Raw genomic sequence first — 11713 nt, 5'->3', positions numbered from 1 at the left:
TTAGTTCCCATATCTAATTTGTCATTATGTTGGCAATAAGTAATCCATCCAGTTAATTTTTATTCATCACGAAATCTCAAGAAATCCCATATACAAATTTGTTCCTTCTTACACAATATCCGCATTCAGAAGTCCATAGCCCCCTTCAGTTTCCTGTTCCCCTGTGAGCCTGTGGGTCACGCTGGGGCCTCAGGGGGACAGGTGAGACCCTCCAGGTCCTGAGTCCAGCCCTAGGTCTGGGCGGCTCCTTTCCTGGGGAATGGGTCCCCTTGTAGCTCTCCAGCTGGCACATGGCAGTAAGGCGGGCCAGGAGGGGGTGGTCATCCTCTGGCTGGTCCCCCCTACTGCCGAGTGTTGACCTCACAGCTACACAGCCATCTCCTGGTCCTCTGACTGGATCATCAGGTCACACTGCCCATTTCTAGGTAGGCGGCCGGCTTGGCGTCCTGAGGCTTCTCAGCCTGCCGGGGGCACGTGGCCCTCCTGCTCTGTCTTCATAACGAAGGTTCCCGTCTCCCGGATGTAGTGGCAGGTGGCGCGATAGTCCAGGGCCGTCACCTGGTGCAGACGGGTCTCCTCGTCCTCCTGCACAGCATCAAGGCGGGCTGCAGGGGGCGGCGGTGGTCCAGAACGTAGCAGACCCCTTCCCTGCTGCCGGTACTGACCACGGGGTGCAGGAACTGGTGGTCCCCACAGCTTGGTGCAGCGTCTGGATCTTACAGAAGTCCTTCCTCTCGGCAGCCTCATGCAGCTCCCCTGCAGAGGTGCGGCGTCCCCGGCAGTGACCGAGGCATGGGAGCAAGGTGAGGTGGGGAGAGGGGGCGTGGGAGGTCAGGCCGGGCGATGGCCCCAGCAGCTCCGGGTCCAGGATATAAATTTCACCGCGTGCGATCTCAGTCACATAGCTGAGGGGCTCCTGGCCTGGGTCGATCGTGTAGAAGCGGCTGACAGTGGCGGCCTCCAGGAAGCACCACCTGGGGGCCAGTTCAGGCACATCAGGGGTGTGACTCCCGCCCCTCTGGGCTCCTGCTGGGGCCTCTTGATGTGGGCCCGGCAGATGCTCTAGGTCACGGTCACCCGGGACCACCACCTTGCCCAGTGGCACGGAGGCCTCCTTGAGCGACACCTTGTAAAGCTGGGCGTCGTGGCCGTGCGTGCTGGCTGCTCGCCTGGACCCACCCGCAGCTGCTTGGGCACTGGCAGCTTCGCTCTGCAGGGTGGCCGGGCGGCACAGGAAGCTGAGAGCGCGTCAGGCTGCGCGCTGGCGGGGCACCCCATCCACCTGCACCCGGATGGCCTCGGCCGTGGCGACCACTGCCTCGTGGCGCTGCGTCAATCTTGCGTGCCCGCACCTATGGGGCTGCCCGGGACCCCCCGGTGAAGCCATCGACCTCGCCGTGGCCATCCTCCTGCCGCTAGGGCTCGGAGTCGTGGGGACCCCCGGGGTGGCCCCAGGCATGGTGCCTGCGCCGAACCCGGGGGTGTTCAGCACAGCGATGCCCTGCGGTTTCAGGTCTGAAGCACCGAGTTCTTCTGAAAGACCCCACCTGGGCAAAGAATAAGCATACACACCCTCACTTGGTTTTGGATGTGCAGAGCCCGGTAAACAGAAAGACGATTAAAACCCAACTATTGGATGGAACTTTGCAAATCTAAGGAATTCTAACTAAAATGAACATTTTTATTTCCTTGCTAAACTATACTAGGGTAATAGAAGCGTATGGCCACGATCAGAAAGTTTTTCTGAAGGCTCTTTAACCCATGCCTGCTCATGTGTCTCCTGGTTACCACCGCTGACCTTCTGAGCAGCTGGTGGTTGACTTTTTACCTCTGCTGAGTGGACACTCTGCAATATGGCCCAAGCAGCTCCTGATCTGCTTTTTACACCATCAGGAAAGTTCTAAGTTGAAGTAGCAGTGAGTCAAATGTCACAATGAAATAGAAGGAGAATGCCATCCAACCACACTGTGCCCCTGAACTAACTTCCTTGAGGTCATCTAACTTACTAAATCCCCTGGGCTTTTTCCATTACCTGCTTGACTTTCCTCTTGCATTTGACACTATTTACCTTTCTATCTCTGGTTGGTCCTACTGTGGAAGCACAGACCGTGCTTACGTGTTGGTGTTGGCCCAGTTCTGACCTTGGTCTTCTCACTGCACGCACTTCCCAGGTGAGCTTTCCTCAGGAACGGATGTGTCCCGACTCTGTTTCTAGCTCAGATTCCTCTCCTGAGTTCCAGATGAATATATATAACTGCCCACTGGGTATCTGTCCTTCCGGATACCCCAGGACCCCAAATTCAGAAGGTCAAGCTGAAGTCATCTCCCTTCCATTCCTTCCCGATCTTCTTTCCTTCTCATCCTTACTTGGTGAATGGCATCATGTTCCACTCATTTTTCAAGCAGGAATCTGGGAGTCTTTCTTAATGTCTCCATTATTTCAAACATGAATTCAGTTAGCAATTTTGCTAATCCCTATCCGCTTAAAAATCCCTAAATTAGGAAACAGGTAAAGAATAGTTGGAAAACACCTAAAGGCATTGACCTGTATTATTCTCATTCAGGGGATGAAGCCGTGGTACATGTGACTGTTTTTGAGTAAAAATGAGGCATTTTCATGCCTGCATCTCAACTTTATCTCACCCCTCACCTCCCACTTCCCACCTTCAATCTCTTCACACTGTCATCAGAGTGTAGTTCCTGAAACTGAAATTTGATTCTATCATTCCATTGCTTGAAGGCTTATAGTTTTCAGGAAATAATCCAAACTCCTTAACTGGTACTTCATAAGCCAGCCTGGTCTTGCTTACTTCTTTGGTCTCATCTTTGAGATTCAAATTCTCCTCCCCCGCCCTGGGAAGCATCTAGAGCTCTCATTCCGATCTTTCTCTTGACTCTGTGCTTTAAGTATGACTCCCACCTGCAGCCCCAGCCTTGGCATAAAGTACTCCTACTCTTTCTTTAAAATTCATCTCTGGAGTCATGGTCTCTGGGAAGTCTTTCCTGACTCTCTTGCCTTGAGTTTGGTGCTCCCGTCCGTCCCTCCTTTGTGTTCTCATGGCACTGTACATAAACACAAGCCAGAATTTTTGTTTTGACCAATGATCCAATGATAAGTATTTCTTTGCTTCTCAGGCTTCTCAATCCAATGGTCCAATCAATCCCTGCATCTTCAGTACCATCATGGCAGCACAAGACACGTAATAAGTGGTCAGTAAGGGTTTACTGAAGCAGTCCATGGTGGCCGAGGCAGACTTCTGGTACAGGGAAATGGGGTGAAGAAGAGATCTGAGAAAAATAACCAAATTCCCTCTTTTGCACTGATTAGAAATTTGAGGAGGGGTCTCTGCTCTCTTCTGCAAAACCCTTTAAAAGCACTTTGACCTCCAGTCCTGGGTTCTGCCTTGGCTAGAGGATAGTTAAAGGGAATGACTTGGTTTGTGAAGTCATCCTATATTATTCTGGGTGGACTGAAGGTCCAATTATTTCTGATTCTCTGGGAGTCCACTCCGGGCTGAATTCTCTTTCTCAACTTTCTCCTGATATAACCCTCTTCCTCCAGGATCAACCGAGGACTAGGGTTCAGGAATGCCCAGATCTGTTCAACTGTCATTATGTGGGACGTCTGTCTAGGTTCAGATCTAGGGCTCTGTGTGTGTGTGTGTGTGTGTGTGTGTGTGTGTGTAAAGAGAGAGGTGTAAACAGAGAGACACGGGGGTGGAGTGGGGGGAGACAGAGAGACAGATTAATATGTCTTTTCATCTCCTTCTCTCCTTCTCTCACTCTCTCTATTTTCCACATATTGAGGGCTAATTAAATGCCAGGCATTCTGCTCAGTCCTTTATCTGCATTCCACTATTGTATATACACTATTTAATCATATTGATCACATGTATTTAATCCTCACATTTTAAGGTTTAGAAGACCGAAGTAGTTTGATTGGTCACCCAGCTAGTAAGTTGCAGAGCTGGATTGAAATACAGGTCCTCTGACTCTAAACAAGCCTTCCTAATTTGTATGAGCTTTTACATTAAACTGCTTGTAAAAATCCCACTTGAAAATAATTACATTATGGATGCCATTTTCTTCTTCATCTCCTCCTCCTCCTCCCCCTCCCCCCCTCCTCCCTCTCCTTCTTCTTCTTTCCTTTTACCTGGAAATAGATAGTGAAACCCATGACCAGCAGGATGTGTTGTCACAGAATAAGTCTTGGGTGTCATATCAGGAAGCTGAATGCAGCTGAGACCAACTCACTCTTGTCAATAAACTCTAGGAAAACACAGACCATGCGTTAAAAAAAATTTTTTTTTTAAATTTTACTCTGAACCAAATCTGATTAACAAATATTGAGTTTCCACAGGACTTTTATGCTATCAATTCATAATTAAAATGATCCTACCCATCCCCTCTCTTCCCTTTTCTCCAACCCCTCTTATTTTCTGATTCTTTTTATCTTGATGAGACTCTCGGATGGAAATCTGCTTTGGAGGGAAGGAACACTGGTCAAAATATATGGCCTTGGGTCCCCCGTGCTTTGCTGCTCTGGGTGTGAGGTGTGGCAGGTACAGGAAGGGCTTGGGAGGGGCAGGAATGGGCGAAGAGGGCGGGGCTTGCACACAAAGGCATCCAGGGTGGGTCACTTGGCTGTGGCAGGCACTGCTTTGTCTGGGACTGTCCTGGAGGTGAATTCCAGTGTCCCTGAAGGAATGACAGAGATGCAGAGCCAGGCTGTCTCCTCAGGAAAATGTATGGCTTTTGTTCCACAGTCTTGGGAGCAGTGATCAACTTCCCTCTTCTGTGATTTTTGGGTCTTTGGTTAGCGATAAATGATGTGCTTAGCTAATGTACCCTCCAGTGGAAGAAAGGGACCCTCTAAAGACATTCAGAATGACTGAGCTGTTTGCTAGAGGTAAGAGGAAGATGAAAAACTGTCCCCTCATCCTTGCAAATTTGTTTGGGTTTCTTTTTCATTTTGAGGGACTGGAATCTCTTACTATAAACATATTTTGTTATGCAAATACACTGTCATCCCCCCACCCCACTGCCCCTTCCAATCCCCTCCAGAATTCCTAAATTAGAGAGCAGGTAAATGGTAATTAGAAAACGCCTAAAGGAATTGAGCTGTATTGCTCTTGTTCTGAGGGTTAAATCTTGGCATTTGTTAGAAACTTTGAGTTGAAAATGAAGCATTTTCATGCATCAGTTTTGGGGAAATTCTCTTTTGGATTTTTTGGTTGCATATTTGAATCAACCCTTATTCACTGAGTGCTTCTTACCTGAGTCAGGGAGCATGCGAGCTGCTGGGAGGGAAACAAAAAGAATCACAGAGACCTCTGCCCTCAGGAGTTTTCAGACTCTGAGGAACCAAGCTGTTTACCCCAACAGACTGGGGACCACTCAAAGACAGGGTCTGTGTTTACGTAGCTTTGTATTCCCGGCACCTCACCATGCCTGGCGCCTGCTAAGCATTTCAATATAGAGTAATTGACTGAAGAAATGGCAAACATAGTAGGAGAACTGTCTATGCTCGGTGCCCAATAAGGGATGCCTTGTAGAGATGCTCCAGAAAAAGGAAGCAATCCCTGTGGGGGTGATTGGACAGACAAGGTTTTCCAGAGTACCTGACCAAGTTCTTGCAGGAGGAAAAGGTTAAAAGGCATGTTCTCTGGGGCTGAGAAATGATGGGCAAACTGAGAATGGACCAGTCTGAGCCTGAGACAGTTTGTGCTGGAGAGAGGGGGATTAAAAAAGAAAAAAGGAAACTCCCTGGATTGTAAGTGCCATTTGGCTCAGCCAAATTGCAATGACTATTTTTCTCTTTTTGTTGAAGGTCTACCGTGGGATGAGATCAGTTACCATTGCCATCTTATTTACTATATGGAGCTGGTATGATTCTAGGTCTGGTCTGAAGGGTGCAGAGTACCTGCATGGCTTAATGGAGGTCACGACCATTGCTAGAGAGACTAGAAGTCCCTGCTCCACTGAAGGTGAGAATGGCAATGTCTTTGCCTTGAAGGATGTTGTGCTCATTCCTTTGAAGTGTTTTATTAAAATATTTAAGCATATTTCCTTCTGCTTGGCTTCTTGTTAGTCTTTTTGCTGTTGTTGTTGAATGGTTGACTCAGTTGAAGAGTTCATTTGGTCAGTGTTTGCGATAGGATGTGGGTATGTTCCACATATTTAAGTTGTGAAACCATCTTGGAGCAGTCTTCACCTCCCATGTACAATGTGTGAATTTGCAACATGGACAGAGGTAATGTAAAGGGCAAACCCACTTCTCCCAGGTGCCCACTATAACCCTAGGATTGATACCAGGAGCGTCTCCAAAGAGCAATCCCAGCAAGTCTCAGCACCCTCCTTCATCTCCCTAGACCCAGAAGCTGTTCTAAGAGTACAATAAAATAGACAAATGCAGATGACAAACCAAAACTCAGGATCAAGGGAAAGTACCAAGGAGCTTTTAATTAATTGAGGATCCAGTATACCTCGTCTGCACAAGGGGAAAAAAAATTCACGTTTCTAATGGAGCAATATACAAGTATATACAAATCAATGAGATGCAAATGAAGTGTGTAATTTCTGAAGGGACATGGAGCAAAGGAGATAAAAATGTATGCTTAAGGGAAAAACATCCCAAACATAAAATGACTTGAGTGGATGCATTTTTGTCAGTAGGCTTGGAGACCAAAAGGTTCTGACTCAGAGTGGAAAATGAATAATTTTTGTATGAGTGAGGATAAGTTACAGCCACATAACCAGATAGAGCCCTGAGCTATCGGGAGGACAGGAAGTAGGTTGTGTTCTTTGCTCTGCTTAAACCCCTGTGCAGAAACACAGAGGGATTTGCATGAAGCTTTTCTTTTCCATTTTGTTGGTTGCTTTCAGTCATGTTCGATGAATCAGTCATGCCAACCTTTAAAAGTTAGGGAGAGAAAGGTTTGAAGAGAGAATGGAGGTATTTCTAAGCTCCACTGAAGCTCGCTGGATTAGAAGAGCTTCAATGATAACAGTATTTCTTATTTTGCTTCCTTGACACCTTCCAATGAGCTCAAAGCATTTTATAGACACTATCTCGTTAATTCTTTCAACATCCTAGAGAGGAAGGTGGTGCCAGGGGTCATTTGTCATCACTTTATGGTTTCGGAAATGGGACCAAGTCACTTCTCAGAAAGTGATTATGATTTGGGGCTGTTCAAGAAAGTCACCAAAGGTTTTTGAGTCCATTTCTAGAGTCTTCACGCTGAACCCTCTCTCATCTCCTCACGTCTTTTTGATCAGATGTCTGAAACATCTGACGTCTGAAAGAAAGAGATACATTTTTGACAGATTATGAGCTTCTTAGGGTTTCAGCGCTGGGCTTACTTTATCCTGGAATACTTGCATGGAAAAATCTCTAACCTCCAAAAAATGGTCTATTGCATCCTAAAACCCAATATTTATGAGCGAATCTTTTTGTGATATTGTGCATCCAGGTTCCGTGTTTCTACTGAAGGCCCTTTTTTTCCAACACCTCCGCCTACTACCTCTTTGACTGTATCGTGAGCTCTGGGAGGTGCAGAAATAGTGGTGGTTTTACTTTTCTATCTCCTAGTACCCAGCGCAGCATCTTTCCCAAGATAGGCTTCAGTGACTGTTAGCTGAACGTATGAATGGTTATGTGTGTAAACGTGGTGAAACACAGCAGCAAGAGACCCTCAGTTATTGTAATTTAACTTCAGCCTTTCTTACTCTGTCTCAGCAAAGTTTTGGGGATATAGGTCCAGAATGGGGCCTTTCCCTCTTGATGCTACTGGTACAGCTGGGGTGAATTTTTGGAGGGCTATACCCAGAGTTAAAGTTTTTAACAAGTTAGATGTTTAGGCCTCTTTCAAGATGAGTTCAACTTCTCATTTGAACTGAGGCACCCTGAGCCCCACCAAATTGGTCCTGTCATGGATGTTGAGTTCAGATAGAGCCTTCCAGATTTTTCTAGAAGCCCCAACTTCCCTCCCCCCAAGATCCACACCAGACTTTCTAGTTCAGTCTGTCAGCCAGCCTGCATTCACCAGGTATGACCAGCTGACATTTTGTCTGTGGGAAACTGTCACTCTGGAGGTAGCTTTTCTTGGTTTTCCTGACCGTTAATGGCTAAGAAGTTTGGCCTTTCTCTGGTCTCACTAAGTCAGGGACTGCAGTGATGAGAGTCAAATGGGCTTTTGACCACAAAATCAGCAGGCAGAAAATCCCTTTGAGAAACTTTGCTCATGCCACAAATGACTCTCCGGAGCCTCGGGCAGTTGGGCCTTTCCTGGCCGCCCAGAAGGGCAGCTGTGCTCTGTCAAAGGGCCCTAAAGGGTGGGTGGAGGTGGGAAGTAGAAGGGTGGGGAGAAGTTCTGGTCCTCAGGGAGTCCTTGGGGCTTTGGCCTTGGGTGGTTTCCTCTTTCCTTGTCTATCCCTGTCCTTTAAAGGACATCCTAACTAAATTTATTTTCTAGGCCAGGGATTCTGAACTTTTGATGAACCATAAAATTCCCAATTTTTAAATTTCTGAATGCTCTTGACATCCTGAAGAAACTTCCAAAGCTTTTGAGAAACCACAGGGATTTTTAAAAAAAATAAATTTATTTATTTTATTTATTTTATGTTTGGCTGCACTGGGTCTTCATTGCTGCGCGTGGCCTTTCTCTAGTTGCGGTGAGCGGGGGCTACTCTTCGTTGCAGTGCATGGGCTTCTCATAGTGGTGTCTTCTCTTGTTGTGGAGCACGGGCTCTAGGCACGTGGGCTTCAGTAGTTGCAGCACACAGGCTCAGTAGTTGTGGCGCACGGGCTTAGTTACTCCACGGCATGTGGGATCTTCCCGGACCAGGGCTTGAACCCAGGTCCCCTGCATTGGCAGATGGATTCTTAACCAACACGCCAACAGGGAAACCCAAACCCCAGAGTTCTTAAAATATGGAAGAAGACTTGCTCCTTCTTTTAATTTTTCCCCCCACGAGTCTGGAAAAGTTGGTTGTTTTCAGCTTGTCCCTCCAGGAAACTCAATTAAATTGTACCAGGCGGTTTCATTTTTTCACCTGTTTCATTTGTGGGCTTGTAGGGGAAGGACTGGCCCTATAGGAACATGGATCCTATAAAAAACTTGTGCTTCATTTGCAGTTAAACACTTCTTAAAGAAAATGACATTCTTTTCTATCTGTGATGCAGCCTTCTCCCCATCTAGTGTAATTTTCAAATTTTTAGTTTCGCTTTGGAATCTACCTTTTGAGCTGCGTTGGTTTCCCTTGGCTACCTGTGGTTTGTACTAGTTTTGTGGCTGGGATGTTACTCCGGTCACCTTGGCAATGTGAAATATTTGCAAAAAATAAAACAAGCCTCTTGTTTTTCTTTGCATCTTGTTGGAAAAAGATGAATTTAGTATATACCTGTCAAAACCAGAAACCCGTTCCTTTCCCCATCCTGTCAATGAGGAATGGGCTGTCCTGTCCAGGTTTCCATTCCCTCAAAACACTCAGAATAATAGCAATGACCTATCGGATCACTTTATTCTAATCTAAACCAAATCATGCCCCTCTCCCCCTACTTCTCTCCTTTTCTCTTGCCCCTTCCTCCCCCAAAGCAGTTATTCTCAACCTAGCTCAGCAAGAATCGGCAGGGGCAGGGGTTATCTTCCTCATTTGATTCATGAGGACAGATATACAATAGAGAGTTAAGAGTATAAATTCTGGAGTCAGAATGACTTGAATTCTGGTTCTGCAACTTGCCAGCTGTGTGATTGTAGACTTGCTGTTTGACTTCTCTGAGCCTGTTTCTTCTTCTGTTAAATGATGATTTAATGGGACCTATGACCTAGGGTTCCTGGAAAGGCTAAACGAGATGCAATGTGAAGAGCTTAGCACAATGCCTGGTACAGAGTGAGAACTCAAATGTGGTCACCAATGTTGTTATTGCTATTAATCTGAAGAGCATTAGTCCCATGAGATAGTCTCTTCAAAAGAAAGCTGTGGTCGGCTAAGGCGGGAAAATGGTGGATGTTGGTCCACCTCTTAGTGCACATGATAATGACATTCACATAATAAAGGCTCTGGGAAGAATGGTTAAGAAACCTATTTATTTTATCTGATCCAGTATTTACCCAAATTACTTGCCTATGGAAACCCTCTCTTGATTAGTGTTCCTTGCAGCACACTTGGGAAAATCCTCAGCCAGTGGGATTTTTAACCACCTCCCCCCAATAATTACCGAAGTTTGTACTAATCTTCTGCAGAGTTGATTACATAGGTGTGTAATAGATAAATCCCACAATTTACACCAAAACTTTTGTCACCTTGAGAAACACAAGGGACCATGCATTGAAGACCATCTGGTACTGTGATGTGTTTTAACTTTTTTTTCCTCTTCCTCCTTGTAAAATTATCAGTTTATTAGAGACCAAATATGCCTAGAGTGAATATCTAATTCTTACCCAATTTTTGCACATCGATCAACCTATTACCAACTCAAGTACTATGGAAATTCAAATTAAACTATAGAAACAAGGTGCCCTGCACGGAAGAGGCAGAGGTCTTTTTTATTTTTATTTATTTTTTTGTTTGGCACCGTACTGTTTTATTTCAACCTTCAAACAATATAAAGAGGTAACAACTTCTGATGCCAAACCATGCAAATAACAATAAAGGAACAAAAAAATACTAACGACGAAAAGACAGTCATTTAAAGGTGCTTCACAGCAGTGCTTTGGCAGTACTGGCAAGTACTTCTAGCCAATGGCTTCCAACAAGAGGGGTCTGAATGAACCCCCTGTTCTCAACAAAAGAGACCCCGCATTTTCTCCCTGGTGGTTTACACATTCTGAGTCACACACACCACACCCCTACGCTCACCGGACTTTTGTCATTCACATCTTACAACACGTAACTACACATTGTGCGTCTGTACACAACAAAAACTAAAAATAAAACAGTGTGGTAGAAAAGTAAACAAACTTCAGTGTTTCCAGTAAGGCATCAGGGAATCACTGCTGGCTGGGCCCTTCAGTCCACCAGTTTAAGGAAAAGTTTGATTTACATTTCTCAGCAAACCCAATATTCAGAGGCTTCACCATAACCAGCAGGCTCAAGTTAAAAGTTTAAACGACAGTCCTCCTTTTTTTTGGTAAATGTTTCATATAAAACCTGAAATCAAGTTCTACTTTATGAAAAAACAACTGAGTATTTTTAATAGTAAGATATATATGTTTATATTTCTCTTTTTTTAAAAAATTTTTATTTATGTATTTATTTATGGCTGTGTTGGGTCTTCGTTTCTGTGTGAGGGCTTTCTCTAGTTGTGGCAAGCGGGGGCCACTCTTCATCGCGGTGCGCGGGCCTCTCACTATCATGGCCTCTCTTGTTGCGGAGCACAGGCTCCAGACGCGCAGGCTCAGTGGTTGTGGCTCACGGGCCCAGTTGCTCCGCGGCATGTGGGATCTTCCCAGACCAGGGCTCGAACCCGTGTCCCCTGCATTAGCAGGCAGATTCTCAACCACTGCGCCACCAGGGAAGCCCTACATTTCTCTTTTTAAAAAGACATTTAATAACAATACTTCAGAAGACTGGATTTAACACTCAACCCCCCACCCTGCCAAGTGTCCACCTGGCACAGATACATTAAGGCAAAGGCTCCTGGAGAGGCATGTCCGCCTCGGCGCTGGGCTGGGGACGTGAGGGGAACACATTCCGCTCCTGCAGGGCCAGT

At 46.0% G+C, this 11713-nt stretch overlaps 1 pseudogene; it reads right to left on the bottom strand.

Moving 5' to 3' along the window:
- Window positions 1–456: 456 nt before the first annotated feature.
- LOC103009733 (diacylglycerol kinase zeta-like) lies at window positions 457–2384 on the bottom strand (annotated as a pseudogene).
- Between the last annotated feature and the right edge of the window lie 9329 nt (window positions 2385–11713).

This window comes from Balaenoptera acutorostrata, chromosome 3 (genome assembly GCF_949987535.1).
Source record: "Balaenoptera acutorostrata chromosome 3, mBalAcu1.1, whole genome shotgun sequence".
In the NCBI taxonomy this organism is placed as follows: Eukaryota; Metazoa; Chordata; class Mammalia; order Artiodactyla; family Balaenopteridae; genus Balaenoptera; species Balaenoptera acutorostrata.
The sequence above is the reverse complement of the archived record's forward strand: the minus strand, read 5'-3'. Positions and strand labels throughout refer to the sequence as shown.